The following is a 26018-nucleotide window of genomic DNA, read 5'->3' as shown; positions in this document are numbered from 1 at the left end:
AGTTTATGGAATTATTTACCTCATCCTCAACAGTGAACTTGATGTTTTTATGTGATGAATTCAGATATTGGAGAATATTGTGGCTATTGTTTTTCTTCTGGTCATTGACAATAAACGCACCATCAACATATCTCAACCAGACCTGTACGCTTTGCACTTGTCCAATAATTTTAGTATTTTCCAAAAAATCTAGATGTCAGCTAAAATCCCAGAGGCCGAAGCTCCCATTGGAAGGTCCATTTGATGATAAATTTTGCAGTTAAATGGAAAGTGATTGTTGCTTAAAACAAAATGTAAAGTGTTGATGAAATTTTCTATTTCTAGCTTGCTTAACTGATTTTGGGCAAAAAGATTGTCTCTGATAATGTTGATAGTTTCTTTAACCAGAAAGTTTGAGTACATGTCCTTGATGTCGTAAGAACACATGACATGAAACTGTGACGATTTTAACTGGTTCAGTTTCTCACAGAAATCTACTGAGTTTCTTATAGATGTTTTCCTGTGGAAATTGTAGTGTTGTATTAAGAAATAATATACAGCCAAAACTGGTTAGGACATTTTTGTGGGGACCAAAAATAAAAAATAAACATCATAAAGAGGGAACGTACTTACAAAACTTAAAAACAATTTTGCCGTTAAACTTGAAGTTAGGTTTGAACGTAAAAAATAATTACAATAAAAGCAAAGAAACAAGTGTTTACAATTATAATTAATGAAATAAAGAAAGAAATAATACATTTTAAGAATGCAAACATAGCAAAACTTCAAGGAAAAACGTTTTTAGAAACGCCAACTATAAACGTCGCTTACAATTATGTTTTAAAGTTGTCACTGGAAAGTCCAACATCTGGGTGATTTGCACATGTTTCATGTGTGGTTTAGCATCCACTTTCTCAATAAACTGTTATTTTTCATCTTCTGTGAACTGTCTAGCTTTCTTCTTCTCCATAACTTGATGTCCTGCAAACTATTATGTGCAAGTACAGTAGGCCTAATAAATTTTTTGTACATTGTTACAACAATTCATTTACAAACATAAAAGTAAGCAGCAATGTGTCAGCTGTGCAGTAGGCCTAATTTACGTACATAAGTCACTCAAGCCTCATTCAGATGGCGCGGAAGTAAAACGTGCCCGTGTGTATGCACGGGTTCCGCTGACTTACATACACAACGAGTCGTGTGGTGCAAAACTCTCCGCACTTTCCAACGGATCATTTTCATCACTTTTTTCAGTGTGGTATCTAATATTATACCGGTTACGAGCGGTACATGCCGTATTTTTTAACGATTAATTATATTTCATCTTCGCGTAAGACATTCACTGCGAACTTGGTTTGTTTACGCTCAGAGAAGCCAGCCGGCTTGAGCCAGCGACAGCTGTGTGTGTGTGACGTAGCTGCAGGAACAAGATAGGCCACCCGCCTGATGCCACGTATAGCCTGCCTGACCTGGTATGTTCCGGATATGAAAGTACTACTTCGTCAACATTTGATGTGAAATTTTTTTGAAATTTCTATAATAATAATCGCAGCGACTCAAGAGATACGTCATTTTGGAGAGGATCACACAAACATCTTCAATTGTGAATCTCAAGTAAATCCATCAAGGGATTCTCGAGATAATCAACTTCATCATGCTATCTGATGACGTAGGAGCCCAACCTGAATATAAGGTGAGCTTACTTGACCCTAATCAGACAGTCACAGCTGGGAGGTCAGCCTGACTGTCCATGCTGCAACATTCTGTTCGTCGAAGTGCTGACCGAGTCTATCTTTGAATTGTTCAAAGTCTTCGTATTGGACTTAAACTCTGACAGTTGAGTTGAACATTAAATTTGTGCACATGTTGGAACTGTAATTGTGACAAGTCACGTATTGGACTTAAGTGCTAACAGTTGAGTTGAACTTATAATCTGTGCGCATGTAGAAACTTCTCGATGTGACCTACTTTCGTGAATGTGGAACTCAGTTTATTACCACGTTGTCATTGTGGAACTTAGTCTCTGAACAAATATTATTAATTTCAATGTGACACTACTGCGATATACCACGAACTGTGATATTCTTTTAAAATCTCAGTCAGCATAATTTCATAATTAAATAAGTGTTTATGTAAGTGTCAAACTTTCCCACTAATGTTAATGCAAGTGATTACCTATTGTAAAGGGTTTACTCGTGTGCTTCGACACAAGTGGTTCATTCTGAATTCAAACTGTGTTAATGTACAACGGTACTTACCCACTTTCATATTTTTCAATTTATGAATTGAAGTGAATGTTATTCGATTCAAACAGAACTACCTTTTGAACTGAGTATTATTTCTTCTTCAAAGTGTTAATTATTTGTGCGTTACTGTCAGCAGTGTCTTTTGATAAACTCTTGAGCAGTAGCATATTTCATTTATGTCAAGTGCGCCTATCTTTCTGTGGAGTATAACCACGAACTGTGCTTAATCATTTCCAACCTTATTTTTCCTCCAAGTGTTTATTATTAGTGCATGACTGACAACAGTGTCTTTGAAAAACTCTAGAGCAGTCATACATTTCTTTAAATGTCAAGTACGATTTTATTTAGTGGAAAGCCACCACGAACTGTGCCTAGTGCGTGAACAATTTCAGTTTCATTATTTCTATTCATGAACTGTGCTTTATTTCTTTCCAAACTAGATGCTATCCGCATCTTCATCTTTAATGGACTTACAAATTCTGTCTACAAGGGATTAAGAGAATTCGACTGCATATCACGACAATATTAAATTAAACAGTGCTGTTAAACAAATGTGTCAGGGGACTGTGCAATTGTGGACACTCGTGTGAGTTAAGTGACGAGTGAATACCCCGCAACATCGTCGGAGGCCGTCCAGAACATAAAAAATTCGAGCTCAATCCCATGTCGAGCCGACCTGGGTGTTCCAGCCCCATCTCATCGTAACGTGAGCAGTCTGCAGAACGAGTTCTAGTCCAGTTCAGCACGGTGGAGAGCACGAGTCATCCAATAGGTGATTTTGAAGACATCATATATCTACAGTAAGGTGATGTGCACTACAAACATGCATTTTTCTGAATAAAACTCTATTCTCCAATATTTTTTAAAGTCTTTTGTAGATAGGACCCTTCCTCCTGTACCAAGCCCTAGCTGTAAATTACCTGGTATTGCCCTGAGAGATACTTCATGCCGACTTAAGAATAATTGATAAAGTTGGGCTATTGTTACTGGCACAATACAGACCATCATAGTGTTTGTTTTCACTTAAGAAAATACAAAAATAGTTCGCGCATGCTGTGTCCTTCACATTTTGTTAGAGAAGAAGATGAGTACAATTTTGAAGACACTCTCAATAACGGGTCTAAATTATATCATGCTTTCCCAAACACGAGACCACTGGTATTTCCGACATTAAAGTCATTAAGTTCTCGGTGTTTATTTCGGGTTCCATAACGACCGCTGTACATCACACAGGAAAAGAATTAAGCACACAAATAACTTCTAAATTGAAGATGAGAAGTAAATACTGTATGTTAAATGGGTGAGAGCGGGCCTACTTTTGTTTATCGTCTAAATCCATTTCTACTTTCTTATAGGTACACTATCGGGTTCTGTACTGATGTCGCGAGCACAGTCGATCCGTTGTGTTTGACAACATGCATAAAAACTAGTGTCCATTAACAAGTAACTGTGGGCATGGGACTGCCCGCTTAAACATTTCTTCTGCGCACTGTTACTCTCCGCCTCCACATCATCTGAAAGATTCTATTTGAACAATCCGTTCTTAGTTCAGGCCTAGGTGGACCGGCGGCTATGCGCAGAAGCGGGTCGAACCCGCGCCGCCTGAAAGAGACCTCACGAACTTAATATTAAGTACCAACATGTCAGACGCAAACAGAATAAGACTGGCTTGGGACTGACGCCCCCTGCAGCTGTAGGCTGACGTGCATCCACGCTCCACAGCCGTGAAATTAAGCTCTCTACCAAACCTTTATTTACCTAGGCCAGTTGTCGCTGACCTATGGTGCACACAACATGGCCGGGAACGATAATTTAAATTGCTTATGGTGGGAGTTCTGAACGTACTAAAGAGTGACGTAAATGTGCTATCCAGGTTTCTTCAGCATGTATTTAATAGGACACGTCTTGGGACCTAATAACCAGGGAAATGTCCTAGTGAGGGACGTCTTAACCAGTTTCAACTGTATGTATTTAGAAATCTTATAAGTAGGACCGTTTTGGAAGTTAATGATCAGTCTAATGGGGACTCCAGTCTTATGCAATTTCGGGAGTGTTCGGGCTGTCGGAAGACTGGGGTTAATGTTGAAGAACTTTTGTTTCTCTTGTTCAGTAAAAATGAAAGATAAGTTTTTCAGGAGTGTTTTAAATTTCTTTCGAATCTGTGTTGTAGGATCCTTATTTACTACAGTGTATAAACTGTTTGAAAAAAGTCTCTGTTTTTGATATGTCGTCATCCTTGTCCATGATGACAATATTGTTTACCCCTTATCGACTTTTGTAACAATGACATTGTTTTCTCGTATTTTAGTTTTTAATTCCTTATCTTGTTTGGCAACATTCCCTGGGGCCCCTTCCTTAATGCCTTTTACTGAATTAGGGAGGGTTTTTTTTTTAATTTTGTATTTAACATCTTGTTGTTGATCTATTGGTAATTTTTGGATATTAGCTTGTATTTCTGCAATGGAAGTTCTTTTGATACAAAAACCTAATTTTGTTTTTTTAATCAGATTTGGTTAATGTTGTTTTGGGTTGCTCTGTTTTGTTCATTTTGTGTATCTTTATAGCATAGAAATGTTGAGTGGTTAACGTCACTAGGTGAGACTAAACATGATAGTTTGGAACTTGCATAACTTGCAAATAGTTAATGACTTTATCAGATCATTTATCATTTACATTACAGATAACACCGGCCTGCGAAAAAAAATTCTCTCCGGCGAAAAGTTGAAGAAGTGATTTACTCCAATTAAGGAGTGCTGATTTCAAATATGTAAACCGTTTTTGCCTGTCATGTACAGTTTTTTTACTGTGTTAAATCCAAATTTGACATATTGTAATTTCAATAGAAAACACCATAATAGAGAATATATGTAATTTTAATGGGACATGATCAAATTGCAACGAATAAACAAAAAACTAACATGTTCATTGCTAGAATGTATGAATCTCACTACAAGAACACTATCGTTTGCTGCACTTTGATGTAAATGAATGCTGTGTTGATTTGCGTTTGTGTTCCTCAGTAGTGTTATCTCGCTCTAGACACCAACAGTAACACTAGCCAACATGATTTTGCGGTAAAATATATAATATGCAATTGTTATGGAAATCGCTGCCCTGATTCCGAAAATGATGCTATTTTTTTTCCTATCACGTCTAGTTTTGATGCAATTCGGTGTTTTAGTATCTGCATGAATTCATAAGATGTAATGTTGAGAGATGTTCTCGCGCAACTTTTTTTAGAATACAATTATGTGATTTGATTTGTTATTGTTTGCATTTTATTATAGGTTTATTGCTGTCTAAATTTTCATTTTGTAGTTGGGGGTTTCCTGGTAAATTCATAACAAGCTCCCCCAGATACACAATAGACCGTGAGGTATGTAGGATTAAAGATAAGACAGTTGAGCGTTTGTCTTTCATCTTAGACCACTTGAATAAACAGACGTGTTAAAAGCCCCAGCCCTTATGCAATGTTTATGATGGACTGATAAAGCAGTTTCCTTTCATATATAACAGTGTTGCTTGAAACGGGCTCCAAGAGGTTCCGGTACATGATTAGTGCATCTTTTAAAGTTCACATTCATTTAATTGTAGGCCTATTGTGTGCGTGAAATTTAATGTAATTTCATTTCAAATTGATCACTAATAAGTGAAGTTCTAGTGTTTTAACACCATCATGGCTAGTGTTTCAGGTGTGCACAGAAGACAGTGTAAACAAAGTCCTCAAAAGTTTTGTTACATTTGTGGAGTTTATGTGTTCGATTTCAAGGTGCGTCAAATAGACTCGTTTGTAAAGAAACTTTATTTTTCTTACTTCAAATTGAATGTTGGGGATCAAGACATATCTTTCGCAGCTCATATTTCATGCAATAACTGTGTCAAGGGACTACGTTACTGGTATGAGGGCAAATGAAACTCAATGCCGTTTGGTGTACCCATGCAGTGGCGAGAGCAAAAGAACCGTCATGACAACTGCTATTTTTGTGTGACCCATGTCGTCGGTTACAATAAGAAAAGTAAAAACAAAAAATTAAATATCCGAATCTCAAGTCAGCTCTTCGACCAGTTCCTCATGGACCTGACTTACCTGTACCTACTCCACCTACTCACTTAAGTGAGGAAAGTAGCAGTTCATTGCAATCTGACGATGAAGAAATAGATTTCGAGGCACATCAATATGACACACCTTCGGACAAATTCACGCAATCTGAATTGAATGATCTGATAAAGGACTTAGAGCTAACCAAAGAAAAAAGTGAATTACTTGGTTCAAGATTGCGCGAAAAGAATATGTTGGCACATGGTGTTACATTTTCCTGGTACCAGAATCGTGACAAAGAATTCAGAAAGTATTATACTCAAGAAGATGAACTTGTATTTTGTACGGATGTTTCAAATCTTCTACGTCAATTGGGAGAGAAAGAGTATGATCCTAGTAACTGGCGTGTTTTTATTGACTCTTCCAAAAGAAGTTTAAAGGCTGTTTTGCTTCATAATACAAATGTTCTTGCATCCGTACCGCTTGCACACTCCACAAAAATGTCTGAAACATACGAGAAGTTGTTGCTTGAAAAAAATTAAATATCACGAGCATGGGTGGCAAATTTGCTGTGATTTGAAGATCATTGGATTGTTGCTGGGACAACAAAAAGGCTAAACAAAATTTCCCTGTTTCGTATGCAAATGGGTTAGCAGGGCACGGGATAAACATTGGGATACAGTGAATTGGCCAGACAGGAAACAACTACAACCAGGATCCAAAAATGTCTTGTATGTAAGTCTTATTGACCGTGAAAAACTTCTACTTCCACCCTTGCACATCAAATTAGAATTGATGAAACAGTATGTCAAGGCATTAGATAAAAGTAGCCTATGCTTCCAATATTTATCCACTAAATTTCCCTCATTATCAGATGCAAAAATCAAATAAGGCATATTTGATGGACCACAGGTTCGTAAACTGATGAAGGATAAAGAGGATAAAACTTTCACAGACATGATGACCAAAATTGAGAAAGAGGCATGGAATGCATTCAAAGATGTAGTGACTAAATTCCTTGACAACATTAAGGATGCTCAATACAAAGAAATTGTAAGGAAAATGTTCGTAAAGTTTAAGGAACTCGGTTGTAATATGAGCCTTAAGCTTCATTTCTTAGCTTTGCATCTGGATTATTACCCTCCAAATTTAGGAGCTGTCAGTGAAGAACAACTTGATAGGTTTCATCAGGATCTCAAAGATGCAGAACGACGCTATCAGGGACGTTAGGATGTGAATATGATGGTCAATTGCACGAGACTACCCTTTTAGAGATCATTCAAGAACTTCAAACACCCGGAAATTCCACGAAAAACGGAAAAGACGGAGGTGTGAATCTAACCTGCACATAATGTAAATAACAAAACTATGTATGTTTAACCATATAATTTTTATTCAAGGTACGGTTAAATTAATTTAAAAGCAACTGTACAGCCGAAACTAAATAGGCGCTTTTTGCTTCAGTTTATCGAATTTCAATATACATTAAAAATATAATACAAACCATCTACTTGCTTACAAAGCAGCATTTATGAGTATTTAATGCATGCAAAATATTACGTTTTGCAAGCTGAAATTTACATTAATATATCAAATTTAATCAATACTAAGTATCAACAATTTTATGTAAGAATGAAATTACGTTTTGTAAAATTGCCACTAAACCAGATGTGATACGCCAAAACTAATTTTTTTCTCGAATTCTGCATTAAGAAATTCATAAAACCCACCTATTTTCATTTTTACCGCACAAAAAAAAAGTTGTTTTTTTTTTTTTCCACGCTAGTGTAATCTGACATCATGGAGATGTCCCATCGCCCCTAATACCTTTGTTCCATTTCTTTTACATCCTGATGGAACCACTCGCCATGTTCCTTGCTGAATGCTCCTAAATTTGCAGGAAAATAATCCAGATGACTGTGCAGGAAATGTGCATGGAATATCGGGTCCATGTGGTACGGGGGTTATGGCAGATGGAAGGCAGGGATACACAATGTAGTTTTTGTTTTTCGTATGTGCCCATGCAGCAACCCAATTTCTGGAAGTTGTACAGCATGGTTTCCACAATCTGTTGCTAGTTGACATTTTTAACATTACCTAGGAATTTGCTACAAACGTCCTTGAATGATTCCTATGCCTGAAAATGTGTTTCGTTCATTGTCGTACTGAATTTCGGATCCTTCATAAGCTTCTGAATTTGGGGGCCGTCAAAAACACCTTCCTTAATTTTCGCATTCGACAGTCCTGGGAAATTCTGACAGACGTACCGAAAACAGGGACTGTCTCTATCCAAACTCTTCATGTACTGCTTCATAATTCCCAATTTAGTATGTAAAGGGGGGCAATAACACACTTTGAGGATCAATGAATGGACGATTTACAATGTTTTTCTCCAGACACAAACTGTTTTCTCTTGGGTCACTCAGACACTAACAAGTGACGATCCCTGTCCTGAGAGTCCCACTCACACAGAAAACAGGGGAACTTTGTATATCCTCCTTGCTGCCCTAATATGATACCGCACACTTTTAAATCACAGGACACCGGGCGAGTTGGCCGTGCGCGTAGAGGCGCGCGGCTGTGAGCTTGCATTCGGGAGATAGTAGGTTCGAATCCCACTATCGGCAGCCCTGAAGATGGTTTTCCATGGTTTCCCATTTTCACACCAGGCAAATGCTGGGGCTGTACCTTAATTAAGGCCACGGCCGCTTCCTTCCAACTCCTAGGCCTTTCCTATCCCATCGTCGCCATAAGACCTATCTGTGTCGGTGCGACGGAAAGCCCCTAGCAAAAAAAAAAAAAATCAGAGGACAGTAACCATCAGCGTCAATTGTAGTTCAGTTTCTGCAATACCATAGATAACTTGTGATAGTTTTCAAAAAGAGATATTGAATGGGCGACTGGTACTGAAGCAAGTTTATTTCCATTGTGCAGAAGAACACCTTTGAGACTTCTTTTACTGGTATCAATAAATAGGCGCCAGTCCTTTGCTTGGTAAATAGTTCCAAGACGATGAATCAAACCAGGGATATCACAGCAAAACACAAGTTCGTCTTCGTAAACAAAAAACTGCTGGAATTCTTCCTCCCGATTTCTGTAACAATATGAATTGGTCCCAGGAAGTAAACAGTTTCTCTCTTTTAATCTTGATCCTAAAAGTTCACTCTTTTCTTTAGTGTGGTCTAGGTCACGCACCAAGTCAGGCATGGAGTTTTATCCTCAACATCCGGTACAAAGGTATCATCATCCACCATACTCCGCACTTGAAGATGACGAAGACACACTCTCTGGTAACTGTATTGGTGGTTTTGGGATAGGAATATCTTGTCCATATGGTACGAGGGTTATGGCAGATGGAAGGCAGGGATACACAACGTGCTTTTTGGTTTTCATATTGAATCCGGACAATTTAGGCTACATACACAAAAATAACATTCATTAAAATGATTTCTTTGTTCCCGCCAAGCCATTGGGATTCTGAATGGCATTGACGGCAACAACCCATTCTACCATTACCGCAGGTTTTCTCCACACGTTTTACACACAATATGAGAGCGAAATTATTGTCCTGATCACCTAACTTCATGTTAAAATATGCCAAGTACAGGCTTTTTATAAATAGTATAATATTTCGCTTCTGACCTTTGATTGTATATTGGCCACATATATAATAGAAAGAGTTGGGATTGTTCACACATTTTTGCCTCCAAACTACTTGCCATTTCAACACAAACTAACTCACTTATTCATTCAATCGACTTCAAAGTGCATGTTGTAACTTGTAGACAAAGATGTGACACACATTCTCAGATTCTCTTCTCAGAATATGGAGAAACGCGATCTTGGCATTTTGACCTTATCTGACATTGCGTATGCTCGAACTGCAACTGTTGTAATTGTTCTTCCGGTGTTCCTGTTCCCCCTCAAAATAGAGCACATACAATATTTTTCCTCAGGCATGTCCATACCTGCATTCCATACAACCAATCCAAACCTCATTTACAACAACGAAGCTCCATTAGCATAAACATGAAATGGACTTGTGACAAATCTGTACGTGATACAAAATAACTGGTATTATTTTTTACATAAGTACACTAAATGTAACATATATCACAATTACTTTTGCCGGAAAATCTTTGCAGGCTAGTGTAATTTATTCTTAAAACTCTCATCGCTAAGCCCAGACCTCTTTGGGGAAAGATACATCTTTGCATTTACTGAAAAGATGCCTGATGGAATACCGGTGTTTAATGTTAAGAACATCATTGGGGTAAGTATGATGTCTTTGGGAGTGTTGGAGAGGTAAGAAAGTACCTCATGAGGCACTGGTGAAGCTGCTGTTTCTGCTGTAATAGAACTGATAAAAGGTAACTTCAGTATCTTTTTTTTCCCTATCTGCTTCCATGCAAGGTATGTCAGTTACCAGAAAGTAGTGTTTACAATCTTATTTCAGGATGTTAATTATGAGTAAAAAAATACTTTTTGTAAAAGTAACAATTACAAGTAAAAAATTACTGAGAATGTAATTGTTACAAATAATCTGATTACTTTTACTCAATTACTTCCCTACTCTGATTATAACCTTATAACCTTGTACTTTTCCTCTCTATCAAAACAAATGCAAGATAAACAAAACTAGAAAATATCAGTAAAAGAAAACATTTAATTAATAACAGAATGACATGTTTTGTTCTTGAAAGAACATTAGATTCTAAAAACATTCAGCCCTTAAGACTTTTCAGTTATGAAATTACCAGTGTTTTGTCCCATTGTAACAGTGAGCTTGTCAGTTAGATTTCCACACCTTATCAAGACGCTGGTGACTCTTGCGTTTTTGAGACACCCATTGCAAGCCTCATGTGTAGGACAATGCAGTGATAGTGTACTACGAGAAGTATTTACCTCCACTTGTATAAGTGCCTACCTTTGACTTTTATATAAAAAGTTAGGTTCCCAGAAGGCAACAATTTAATTTTATTGATTTCAAATGTTTAAAACATTCTAGAACTTAAGGCATTTTCAATTGTGCAATTATCAGTGTTTTGCCTCAGTGTAGCAGTGGGTTTGTCAGTTGGAGGCCACATCAGATTCTGTCAAATCAACTTTTTTAAATTACCTTTTTTATGAAAGAATTGATGTCACCGGAGCATGACATAATAGAAAGTTACTGGTTGACTGGTCAGCTGGTGTGATGCCAAGTATCGCAGTGGCAATTCACTCAGGACAGGTGAGAGGAGAGGAAGTTAGACGATTGTATCGTGGAGATAAGTTCAAAAGCATTTCCACATTAAAGACACTGTACACAGAATTTTAATACAATGTTTTACACTTCATAATATTCATCATTTGTTTGAGAAATAGAAAATAATATATTTTTTAAATGTGTGATTTGATAGAATCTGGTGTCCTTTAAGGGACAAAACAACCATTCTGTTATTAATTAAATGTTATCTTTTTCAGGTATATTTTGTTACTAGCTGTCATACCCGGCTTCGCTCGGTCTAACAATTATGAAGGCTCAACATTTTCTGAAGTCCCTCGCCTTATAATAAAGCACATATCAGATTATATTGTACTGACTTCAAAATGACAGGTCACAGGGTGATATGGAAATAATTAAAATGGTAAGGATCTAACACAGAGAAGAAGATCAAAACAGACTGAGGCAATGAAGTGCGACAACACAGAACAAAACTCCCATTCATACATTATACATCTTGGACAGTATCATGAAGTGCTTGCGTATGCAGATGATATTGTACTCATAGGGAGAAATGAGATTGAAATGCGGACATTGTTCATTGAACTTGAGGAGACAGCATTAAAATTAGGCCTCAGAATTAATGACCAAAAGACTCGGTACATGATATTAAAGAGGAATATTGACATGAATGAGAACCGGTCACCTCTGATTATTACAATTAAATTGAAATAACAAATAACGTGTTCCAACCTATTCAATACAAGTAAATAAGAAATGTAGTGTTACATTCTTATTTAATTATAAGCAGAAGTGGTACTGGTTTCAACCACCAATCTGGGTCATCATCAGCCAGATAAAAATACAAAAACAATGCATAGGAAAACAAGAAATTAAAGGATGAGTCTTCCACAAAAACAGTGGAAGAAGCAATATAAGATAATGGGGATTAGCACTGCACTACTTTAAATCGAGTTGAGCTTTTCAAGTTCCTAGGAGTTATGATTAGTGAACAGGATCAAAGAGAAGTGAAAATCAAAGTTAGAATACAGAATGCTAACAAAGTGTACTGCTCTCTACAGCTTCTATTGGGATCAAAATTTTTGAAGAGAAATACAAAACTGAAAATATACAATACTTTCATCAGGCCAGTTCTAACTTATGGTTCAGAATCATGGAATTTAAAAAAGAAAGAACATCAGTTGCACGTTTTTGAAAATAAAGTTCACAGGAAAACTTTTGGATCATACTTTGATCCTATATCTCAAACCTGGAATAAGAGATCAAATAAAGAAATATACTCACTAGCACAGCAAGCACCAATAATCAACAATCAAATCAATCAATACTGATCTGCATTTAGGGCAGTCGCCCAGGTGGCAGATTCCCTATCTGTTGCTTTCCTAGCCTTTTCCTAAATGATTTCAAAGAAATTGGAAATTTATTGAACGTCTCCCTTGGTAAGTTATTCCAATCCCTAACTCCCCTTCCTATAAATGAATATTTGCCCCAGTTTGTCCTCTTGAATTCCAACTTTATCTTCGTATTGTGATCTTTCCTAATTTTATAAACGCCAATCAAACTTATTCGTCTACTAATGTCATTCCACGCCATCTCTCCGCTGACAGCTCGGAACATACCACTTAGTCGAGCAGCTCTTCTTCTTTCTCTCAATTCTTCCCAACCCAAACTTTGCAACATAACATCGTCAATTCCAGAAGACTTCAATGGGCTGGTCATCTTCTAAGGAAGGAAAATAATAGGATGGTCTTACGAATCTTTAAAACAGGAAAAAGACCAGTGGGAAGACCACATAGCTCCTGGAAATATGAAATCTTCAAGCTATGTAGACATCTGAATGTGAACAACTGGCAAGAACTTGCTCAAAACAGAGCTCAGTGGAGGCAGTTTTTGAGATCAAAATCAAATCAAAATCTCTTTATTTGCAAATGAGGTGTCTACCTCGGTGGCAAATGGTACACTAAAATACATTATTGTCAAGCACTAAATTTTAAATTAACAAGAGAAGAAGAAAGTTTTCCTAGAATACAATATTATACAATTTACGCTAACAATTCTATTAAACACACAGCTCATCCTTAATAAATTTATATTGTTTAGAGTTCCTGAAAGGCCTTCACAGTTGCCGTAGCGGTCCCAGGGCCTCGAAGTCCCCACTGTACTTCACCCCTACAGGCAGTCCTCTACTTCGGCTATCCAAACTTCATAGACCAGGGGATGGAATGAATTTATTCACACACATTTTTTATGTACAATAAGCTGCACTGGTCGAATGCCCTTCAATATTTCATTTATTTTATCTGTTGCTGTTTATTCTCTTCTTGAATATCTGTACAGATTTTGGAAAAGGATCAAACACTACCCCTGGTAAACTGTGCCACTCCTTCACGCCCTTCCCGATGAATGAAAATTTACCCCAATCACTTGTGCTAAAATTCCTTCTAATTTTATACTTGTGGTCAGTTCTGCCGATATAATTATTTTCCAACTGAAGCCTCCCACGGATTTCTCCCCGTGCTTCTTCTCCTGCATAGGCTCTATAAAATCCTATAGGTCTAGTTTTCTCCCTTCTCTTACTTAAAGTTTCCCACCCAAGTTCCTCTAACATTTCTGATACACTACTTTTTCTCCTGAAATCCCCTGTCACAAATCTTTCTGCTTTCCTCTGCACACTATCTATTTCTTTTATTAGGTATTCTTGGTGAGGATCCCAAACACTGTTTGCATATTCCAATAATGGACGAACCATACTTAAGTAACTTTTTCTTTTAATTCTTTGTTGCATCCTTTAAGTAGCCTCATTATGACATGTAACGATCTGTATGCTTTCCCAACAATGTCATCAACATGACCCTTCCAGTGCAAATTATTTTCAAATCTCACACCTAAGTATTTGCACTTTTCATTTTTTAGGATAACTACCTCATCCAAAGTATATTCAAATTCAGTTTTAAAAGCTCCTGTTTGTAAATGTTGTAACAGTTGATTTGCCTCCATTAACCTTCATATTATTTTCTTCAACCCATTGTTGGATACTCTCAAGGCCCCTTTGTAATTCTGAACAATCCTCAATGTTATTTATTTCCCTATAAACAATTATGTCATCTGCATACAATCTTATTTTTGATGTTATATTGTTCCCTAAATCATTTGTGTATATTAAGAAAAGTAATGGACCGATTATACTACCCTGTGCAATTCCCTTCCAAACTTTCTCTTCCTGTGATATATATTATTTCCTACTTTGACTTTCTGAACCCTTGAATTTAGAAATTTTCTTATCCAATGTATAACCCTTACGTCCAATCCTATTCCCTCTAATTTCTTTAATAATATTTCATGTTCCACTCTATCAAAGGCTTTGGAAAGATCTATGACTATGCAATCTAACTGGCCTCCTGAATCCAACTGATCTGATATGTCCTGCTGAAATCCCAACAGTAGTGCCTCACAAGAAAATTTCTTTCTAAATCCATACTGGCTCCTCATGAACCAATTTTTATCACTACATATCCCTCTGATGTACTTTGCTATTAAACTCTCCAGTATTTTACAAACTATACTGGTCAGGCTGATTGGTCTGTAGTTCTCTGGTTTCTTTTTATCACCCTTTCCTTTATAAATTGGTATTATTATAGATTCCTTCCATTCCTTTGGTATTACACTATTATTTATGACATAGTCAAAGAGAAATTTTAAATAAGGCACCATGTATCACCCCATTGTCTTTAATACCTCCCCAGTAATTTGATCACTTCCTGCTGCTTTTCCTTGCTGAAGCATTTGGATTTCTCTGAAAATATCTTCATTTGTGAATGAGAAACTTCTTGTTTCCCTATGTGTCTCTCCCTCTCTATCTTCTGTTTCGGTTTCCAACTCCTGACAATCTTCTACTGAATCTCTGAATTCCCTACTAAATAGATTTGCTTTCTCAGTATCTGTTGAATAGTGTCCACCCCCTTCTTCCACCATTGTAGGAATTTGGATTCCTTTTCCTTTTTGATTCCTAATATATGAATACAGCTTTTTCCATTTCCCTTTGTGGTCATTACCCTCTTGAAATATGCCATTCAAATATTTCTATTTTGCTTCCTTTTTCACTCTATTCAGTTCCCTCATTAGCTCTTTTCTAGTTTCTCTATTCTCCCTGCCCTCTTTGATTTTCCTGTTTACTATTCTACATTTTCTTTTTAATTTTCTTATTTCTCTTGTATAATAAACAGGGTCTGAGGTCATTTTACCCTTCTTCACAGATACCTCTTCTCTCCTTCCCAAATGATTCCTTTAAATTTAGCCCAAAGTGTATCCACAGTACTCCCTTCAGTTATCCAGCAACTGAATTGTGATTTAAGGTAAGTCCCAGATTCATCAACTTTAGTTTTTCTGTATAATTTCTTGTCTTGTGTGACCCTCTTATTAAGCATTTTTGGTATGAGTCCTACATCCGTTATTACAGCCTTATGGTAGCGCAGGATCTTAATTTCTCATGGAAGCCTGCTGAGTGAGTGAGTGAGTGAGTGAGTATTCATACATTACTGTATATGATGAATGAATTACTTCTATTTCTCAGTCTTGTAAATAGCAAAAGCAACACTGGTGCTATTCAGATCATCATTATGATAAGAATATGGAAATGTGAATCCAGTAACCATAAGAGTATCTCGGCAGATTAATAGTCTATGAGTTTTAAAATATTTTTGGCACTGTTCACAATCATTAGGTTGATAAGAGTATGGAAATGTGGATCCAGTAGCCGTAAGTATCTCGGCAGCTTAATGTTAGAAATTGGCCTTGTAAATAGCACTTTGGTTATGGCTGGTCATTTCTTCATCTGATTCCTACAGTGGGGGCAGTGTGGTTCCAATATCTCAAAAATGATTAGTTTTAGGGCCTTAAAATGTTGCTTTCAGAGTCCCATATGGACGTACCAAATTTTATTCATCACGTCATCAGGCTTGAAATGAGCTTTGTCTCATCCTTGTACAAGAAATTTAATATTTTGCCTATATTAGCCTATGCTAATGTGCCAAAGGGCCTAAATCTAGGGAATGGAGACTTGACTTACTTACTTGACTTAATTCCTCTCGTTTCCACTGGAACATAGGGCATCCGTGAAATGTCTCCATTGTGGTCGTCGACTTGCCAATGCTTTAACTTCCTTCCAGGTCTTCCCTGCTTCAAGAGCCTCCTCCTCTACAGTCCTCTTCCAGGTCTTCCTAGGACGACCTCTCCTCCGTGCCCCTTGTGGATTCCATTCCAATGCTGTGCGTTCTATAGACCCCGCTGGCTTTCTCAAAGTATGACCTATCCATTTCCTCCTCTTGATTTCTACTGCGACTGGTTTTTTTGTTCTCCATAGCTCATCATCGGATATAATTTCAGGGCATCTGATGTTTATGATGCGCCGTAAGCAGCGGTTTATAAATGTCTGCAAGGGATTAGTGATAGTTCGTGTAACCTTCCAAGTTTCACAAGCATATAGAAGGACTGATTTAACATTTGTATTGAAAATATTTATTTTCGTTTTCCTTGAAATGTTGTTATTCTTCCATACTGTATACAGCTGCATGAAGGTTCCATTTGCTTTCCTTATTCTGGCTCTCACGTCCTCTTCCGCCCCTCCTTCTCTTGTCACTACACTTTCCACATAGGTAAATGTTGTAACCTCTTCAATCTCCTGCCACAAACAATCTTTCATCAATTTTAGCATTTACTCTCATTTCCTTGGTCTTAACAACATTTATTTGAGTCCTGCAGCCTCAGCTTCCTTCCGTAATCCTTCTAACTTGTGTTTCATATCACTAATTCTTGAAGACAAATATCATCTGCAAATTCTAAATCTTCCAGTCTTTCCCCCATTCCCCATTGTATTCCTCTTTTCCTTCCACCCAACATATTTCTCATAACATTATCGAGCACCACTAAAAAGATTGTTGGTGAAAGAACGCATCCCTGGCGAACTCCACTTGTGACATTCACATAATCTGAGAGTTTTCCCTCATGTACTACTTTACATCTCTACCCTTCATACATTGCCTTCATGAGATTCAAGATCTTATCCGGTACTCCACATTTCACCAAGGTCTTCCACATAACGGTCCTATTTACTGAATCAAATGCTCTCTCAAAGTCTATGAATGTCAAGTACATTGTGGCCTGCTATTCATTACTTTGCTCTAGAATTATTCTTAGCGTATTTATTAGATCAATGCAGCTGCGTTGTCTACGGAAACCAGCTTGTTCTTTTCGAAGACGCTGCTCAGTTGAGTCCTTTACTCTGTTTAGAATTATTCTAGAGAGAATTTTACTTGGTATGCTCAGTAGTGTTATTCCTCTCCAATTCTTACACACTGTGATGTCACCTTTTTTGGAGAGTTTCATGATCAAACTCTCTTTCCAATCAGGTGGAATTTTCTCTTCTTTCCATATTTTCCCCAGTAATGGTAGCAGCAAATTAATGGTGGCCTCCTCATCCACTTTTAGTATTTCTGGATCTATATTATCTATACCTGCTGCTTTACCATTCTTTAATCGTTTCAATGCTAACCTAACTTCATGCCTTGCTGGGGGTCTAGCTTTATTCTTGAGTCTTCACTGTCTAAGCCTTCATTTACTTTTTCTTGCATTTCCTGCTCATTTCCATCATCTTTGTTTAAAATTTCTGAAAAATACTCTTGCTATCTTTTGAATTGTTCTTCTTGTGATAACAGAATATTTCCTTGCTTATCCCTCACTTTACTCTTCCTATAACCTCTTCTTGACAACTTCCTTATAATAGTATAGAGTTGTTTCATATCACCCTTCTTCTCAGCTTCCTCTGCAGTTTGTGCCTGCTGGTCAATCCATCTTCTTTTATCGCTTCTCACACTCCTTTTAACCATTTTGTCAATTTCCGAATATTTCCTTTGGGCTTCTGACTTCTGCTGTCTTGTTCTGCTTTGGTTTACTATAGCTTTTCCCTCTTCGTTTTTCAATTAAGTCCCATGTTTCTTCAGACATCCAGTCTTTCTGTTGATAGCTCCTATAGCCAATTACTTTTTCACACGTTTCTATATAAGTGTTCTTAACATTTTCCCAAGTTCTTTCCACACTCAACTCTTCCTCTTTTTCGAGATTTGAAAGGACTTCAAACCAATTTTTCAACTCCAGACTAAATTCTTTCCTCTTCTTTTCACTGTTTAACCGTTGTATATTGAACCTCTTTTTTCTTGTTGCAAACTCTTCGATGCAGCCTTTATTTTCAATTTAAACTTGGCTACTACTAGATGATGATCACTACCAACATCAGCTCCTCTTCTATTCCTCACATCTGTCAATGATCTTCTAAATTTCTTGGTAATAGCTACATGGTCAATCTGATTTTCTATTTTGTGATCTGGCGATACCCATGTAACGTTATGACACCTTTTGTGAGGAAAGATTGTCCCTCCAATCACCATTTCCTGGCTGATACACAAATTTACAAATCTCTCTCCATTATCATTCATGTAATCTAATCCATGTTTCCCTATCACATGCTCTAGTCCCTCATTATTTGATCCAATCTTCGCATTCATATCACCCATAATAATAGCAATATCTCTTTTATTTATATTCTTCATAGTTTCATTCAACTGATGATAAAAATTGATTCTTCATGTTGGCATCAGATACTTCTATTGGTGCATAACAAACTATTATTGTTACATTTCAAATTTTACCTTGAAATCTAGCTGTCATCATTCTGTCTGATATGGGACTCCATTCAATGAAACTGTTCTTGGATATCCTATTTAGCAACATACCCACTCCATTTCTCCATTCAGCATTCTCCCCAGACTGTCCAGAATAAATAAATTTATTCCCATTTTGCGTCATGATCTCTCCAAAATCGCACCACCTCACTTCACTTAAACCAAGAATTTCCAAGCCATAATTTTGCTTCTCTTTCTCAACCTGCTTTAGTTTACCTTCTTCTGTCAAAAGTTCTAACATTCCAACAACCAATTCTCATTTTCTGTTTACCGAGCTCGATAGCTGCAGTCGCTTAAGTGTGGCCAGTATCCAGTAATCGGGAGATAGTGAGTTCGAGCCCCACTGTCGGCAGCCCTGAAGATGGTTTTCCGTGGTTTCCCATTTTCACACCAGGCAAATGCCGGGGCTGTACCTTAATTAAGGCTACGGCCGCTTCCTTCCACTTCCTAGGCCTTTCCTCTCCCATCGTCGCCATAAGACATATCTGTGTCGGTGCGACGTAAAACAAAATAGCATTTTCCGTTTTGGGCCAAAGTTTGTCATTGAGGTATCCATCTGGTTTCTTTTCACTTCCATTTCTTTAAAAAGTGGATTTAAAATGTGTGAGTTATTAGCCCACAGCACCCGAGTTTGGTGGTGGGCCTGCCACCTGAGCCTCCAAGCCTGCCGTTTTCTGTAGGGGTGGTCTCCCTTAGCTTTTGAAGATCCCTCTTCACCACAAGGCAGTGGTTTCCCCCATTTCTTCAACCCCGAGGTAAAAGGGTTGCCTCGTCTACCAGATTTGCCATTCCAAAGGTTTCCTTCTCCGCCGCATCTGCCATTGAGGACTTCACCAGAACCCCGTTAGCCGTCACTTTTCAGGGTTCCTGAAGGGCCTTCACAGCTACCATAGCGGTCCTGGGGCACACCAAGGCCGCACTAGATAGACAGGCCACAAGGCTCGGACCATGACGTCACAAGAGTGGCTGGCGTTCAGCATGGAAGTGTAGGGCCCGCTGTCACTTTCACCATGATATTGTTCATTTATTCAACCTTAACGATATAATTGAACACTCCTTCAATTGTGGCTTTACTTAGGCTTGTATACTACACGAGTTTTATGTGGGGGAAAAAACTGGCTGGGCAGTATATGTACATTTCTTTACGTAAAATTATGCTGACGTCTGTCACTTGTAACTGAACACGGTATCATGTAAAAGATTAGAATGCATAATACGTATACAAATAGTTGTAATGTTACTAGGAAAATACAGGATGGCAATTCACAACAATAGTCTGAAACCTTTTTTAGAAATTAAGCTGCAACTTAAAACTTACCTAACAGTTCCTAAGGCTTCAGTTTATACATTTTTTATTTTCCTGAGGATTTCTTCTTCTTAGCCATGAGTTTGTCTACGGTAACTTTTCTATTGTTATTCAGTAATATATTACAAAAGATGTATATACATTTGTCAACGAAATGTTTAAAACTATTTATTTAATCACTGCATGTTTTAAACATGACGTTTTTGTTTTCCAGAACATTGTTGACAAGCGAAATCAGAATTTTTCTCTGAGAATCCTCGCGTAAAAACTTTAGTATACTGGTTTACATTTTGTAGCTCTAAAAGAGTCTGGTACAACACCTTTTAGTAAAGGGCAAGAGTAAACCAAGGCCGCACTAGATAGACATTTTTTTGTCTGACTCAGGGTTGTCAATGTTGTATGTCCGGCGCTCCCTTCTCGCTCCGCCAGCCAGCTACACGCGCGCCAAGTGTCATTCTTCTAGCCTCGACGCGCAGCCCTCAGTGCGCGTGCCTGAACCATCGCGTGTGTACTATAAAGAGGAACTCCCAGCCTGTCCAGATGCCCACTTGCCCCGGTGTCCAGCTCCAGAATACACCCTACGTCGAGCACGGAGGCTACTCCTCTTGAAAATGTGCTTCGACCAGGTGGACTGAATTTCTGGCAGTACGAGGTCTCACCTCTGGTCACCGCTCCTCTTCCGCTGCCCATATCCAATCATACTATTACATACCGTAATATTTCCCTAATTAATGCAAGCTCCCTTGGTTTCGCCAAGTAAGAATTCTTCCAACATTAAACTTGCTTTTATGAACTCAGCAAGAAAGGACTTTCCAAAACATTTATGTCAGTACTTCGGATAGTTTTCGACTATCGACTTTCATATCAAGGACTATCTTTTCGAGATAGAAGTGGATGTAAATACTGTAAACTTGTATATAGTGTACAGAAGATAGACTCTTTCTCAAGATTCTTAATTCATTTTGCTTCAAGTTAAATTTCATTTTTATTTGTGTAAATAGTGTATTTTGCATTTGAAGCGAATAATAAAGTTGTGTTTTGTAAATCTCAACCTTGGTTACAACACAACTCTATGGCGACGAGGTAAAAAAAAAAAAGTACGCAACAAACACTCCACTTCATCGGCCCCAGTCACCAACTCTGTGGAGACAGGATAATAACTTGCACTTCATCCACTCCTTCACAACGAGGTACAGCAAACTCAGTGTCCTCATACACTTAGACATTGGCGACGAAGTCAATCAGTGCTCAGTGTGTCGCCCACTCAACAGACATTCCACAGCTCTCTGTCGTGTGCTCCACCTGTGTGGCACGCTCCAGCGTGTTTGCTTGCTCTCTCTCTCACTCCCAGCATATACCGGTCAAGGTCGCGCCTACACCAAGTTCTGACACACAGCTCTCCTTGCTCTTTATTGCACGCATCTCGCAATGGCTACAGCTGAGCAACTCGCTACGGTATTCCAAGCCTTACAGCAGCAACAACAACAGTTTATGCAACAACAACAGGCAGCATTAATTCAGGCTATTCAAGCTATTTCTGTCTCTACACAGCCATCAGCTATTCCTCCGTTCTCTGCTTTTGATCCGGCTAAGGAAGAATGGTCAGTTTATTTAGCACGCTTACAACAGCATTTCATCTGCCATTCTGTCACAGATGATCAACGCCGCCGCGCACTATTTCTTAGTTCGGTTGACAATGCTACGTGTGAATTACTACGTAAATTAGGTCCAGAAGAACACCTTTCTGAAGTACCATTCGCACAGCTCCTGGCCCGTCTCACTGAACATTATGCCAAAGCTCCTCACATAGTGGCTGCTCGCTATAAATTTTTTCAGAGCAGAAAGCAACCCCATCAGACACATACTGAATGGATAACTGAATTGCGTGGTCTAGCTAAACCCTGCCAGTTCATATGCTCCAAGGACGGTTGTGGTTCACCCTACACTGATTCTCTCATTCGGGACATGGTAATTTTACATACTCCTGAGGACAAGATACGTTTTGACGCTGTCAAGCAAAGTAACCCTTCTTTAGAAGACGTCCAGCGTATTGCTACGGTTTATGAGCTTACTACCAAGACTGCCGCAGCCATAGCTTCTCCACACGAAGTTGCTCAAGTATCGACTCAGGCCCGCAAGTCCTCTGCTACAGTGAACCGTCCAGATAAGGTGCTCTCTACCAAGCATTCTCGCCAGGTTCCCTCTCGTAATGCTACAAGGAAGCCCAATTCTAAAAGCACCTCAAAACTCCTGCCTTCCTGCCGAGGCTGTTTCATGCATCATGAACGTCGTGACTGTCGTTTTTTCAAAGCCACTTGTGAACGATGTAATAAACTTGGACACATTAAGACTGTATGTCGGAGTTCGCTCCGCCCTGCTAAGACTCCTGCAGCACGCCCGAAACATATACAGCCCCGCCAAGACATGGAAGTTGATCAGATCAATCTTATTCTTCCCACAAGGAATTCTCACAAGATCATCGTTCCTCTCTCATTCTCTACTCGATCTGTCGATTTTCAATTAGACACTGGCTCACCTGTCTCTATTATTAATCTGGCTACCTACCATGACTTAGGTTCCCCTTCATGCTCTCCAGCTGACATCCAGCTTGTGACGTTTAACAGAAAGAAAATTGACATTAAAGGTCAAATCCAGCTTCAGGCTAGTTATAAAGGAATTCAGAAGGCCATTCCTCTTCTCGTAGTTAACAACTACACTGCATCCAACATTATGGGCATGGATCTATTTAACTTATTTGGTTTCCAGATACATGACAACATTAACGTTGTATCTACATTGCATCCTACTTCTGACGTTACCGATCTCCTAAAGCAGTTTCCTGAAGTCTTCGACTCTCAGCTCGGAACAGCAAAAGACTATACAGCTCACATACAGCTGAAATCCGGAGCTAAGCCTCGCTTCCTCAAAGCACGTCCAGTACCCCTAGCACTTCAAGACCCGGTCACGAAAGAATTAGAAAGATGGATACAAACTGGAATTGTGGTACCAGTTACTTCTAGTCAATGGGCTACTCCACTGGTGGTAATCAAGAAACCTGATGGTAATGTTCGACTTTGTGGCGATTTTCGATCTACAGTCAACGCACAACTCGACACAGATATCTTTCCTATTCCACGTCCAGAAGACTTATTCCGTCGTCTCGCTGGTGGACAATTCTTCTCTCGAGTTGATCTTAAAGAAGCATATCTCCAGCTACTTTTAGACGAAGACTCTAAGAAATTTCTAACACTCAACACTCCTCTCGGACTGCTCCAGCTCCAGCGGCTCCCATTCGGTGTTTCATCCTCAGCGGCTATTTTTCAGCGCTATTTAGCCCAACTCACTGCCTCCATTCCCGGTTGTGCTAACTACCTGGATGATATTATTGTTACTGGAAAAGATCATCAGGAACATCTAAACAATCTACGCCTCCTTCTCCAGAAATTGAAAGACAATGGCCTACGAGCGAATCTCGCTAAATGTACATTCTTTCAGCCTCAAGTTCACTACCTAGGACATATACTTGATAAGACTGGAATTCGCCCTAGTGCACAGAATGTCTCAGCTATCGTCAACATGCCAGAACCTCAGAACCTCAAGCAGCTCCAGTCCTTCATAGGCAAAGCGAACTACTATAATAAGTTCATTCCCCGCTTCGCTACAGTGGCAGCTCCATTAAACGCTCTACGTAAAAAAGGTGTTAAATTTCAATGGACTCCGCAATGCCAACAGGCATGGAAAACCATCAACAACGCCTTAATTCAAGCTATACAACTCACTCATTTTCAGCCCGACAAGCTCATCACGCTAGCTACTGACGCTTCAGACTACGGTGTCGGTGCCGTTCTCTCCCAGAAGGATCGTCATGGACGGGAACGTCCCATCGCCTTCGCTTCGAAAACACTTAATGACCATCAACGTCGATACTCACAGATAGAGAAAGAAGCTTTAGCCATCATCTTTGGTATTCGCCGTTTCAATGAATATCTCTATGGCAACCATTTCCTGATCATTACTGATCATAAGCCTCTCGTACACTTATTCCATCCTGGTAATAAGATCCCTGAAAATTCCCTCAGAAAGCTTCAAAGATGGTCCATGTTCCTTTCTGATTATTCCTATCAGATTGTCTATCGAGCCACATCCCAGCATTGTAATGCTGATGCCCTCTCACGCTTACCAGTTGGTCCTGATACTGCCTTCGATTCTCAAGAATCTGAATGTCTTCAGTTGGACATAGAACTTGAAGATACTGTCTCCAGTTTTCCTATTGATGCTACCTGCATAGCTAAAGCTACGGATAAGGACAGTACACTTGCTACTGTGCGTACTTACATCCGCAACGGTTGGCCTCTTCAGAGCAATCTTCCCGCCCACCTTGCACCTTATCATCGTATGCAGCATCGTCTCACGACTCGTGCTGGAGTCGTACTCCTAGAAGCAGGCACCATCTTCCGAGTGGTTATCCCACTTAGCCTACAGACACAAGTTCTCGAATTATTACACCAAAGCCATTGGGGTATATCCCGAACGAAGCAACTAGCACGTCAACACTGCTACTGGCCCGGTATTGATGCCGCCATCGAAAAGCTCATCCGTCATTGTGAACAATGTCAACTGAATCAGAACGCCCCGTCTTCTGATCTAGCTTCATGGCCTCCTGCTACTACTCCATGGGAACGAGTTCACATCGATTTCGCAGGTCCTTTCCTCAATTCCATGTGGTTAATAGTCATCGATTCACTATCGCACTTTCCATATGTAGTGGATATGCATTCGACTACTACGACCGAAGCTACCATTCCTGCTCTACAGAAAATATTTACTACAGAAGGCTTACCTCAAGTACTCATTTCGGACAACGGCCCTCAATTTACAGCTACTGCTTTTAAGAAATTTTGTACATATAATGGCATTCGTCATATCCTAGCACCGCCTTTTCACCCTCAATCTAATGGTGAAGCTGAACGCTTTGTACAAACATTTAAGAGAAGTATGAAAAAAGCTCTCTCTTCAGGCTTAACTAAAGACCAAGCATTGCTCCAACTCTTAAGCAACTACAGAACTCTGCCCGGCGCTGATAATGTCACTCCTGCACAGAAGCTCCATGGACGACCTCATAGAACTTTACTTTCTCTGTTGCAGCCTCTTCCGGCCCAGTCTCAGACATCACCAACGAAGTTCTCAGTCAACGACAAGGTCTACACCCGGACATTCAGGTCAAACCCACTCTGGATACCTGGAGTCATCTGCAGATCTTTGGGTCATCGTCTCTACGAAATACAGACTACGGAGAAACGTATCTGCCGCCATCAAGACCAGATACGTCTGCGCTACCGCCCATGTCCAACTATTGATTCTATTGCTCAGCCAGATAACTCTATTGCTGAACGAGCTTTAGACCATTTAATAACAATGGGTTCCTTTCAGGACGAGACAGCGCCACTCCGCCCGGTCCCAGCTCCGGACAATCCAACAGAGACATCAGCAG

Source organism: Anabrus simplex, chromosome 3 (genome assembly GCF_040414725.1).
Source record: "Anabrus simplex isolate iqAnaSimp1 chromosome 3, ASM4041472v1, whole genome shotgun sequence".
Classification (NCBI taxonomy): domain Eukaryota; kingdom Metazoa; phylum Arthropoda; class Insecta; order Orthoptera; family Tettigoniidae; genus Anabrus; species Anabrus simplex.
Note: the sequence above shows the minus strand (reverse complement) of the source record.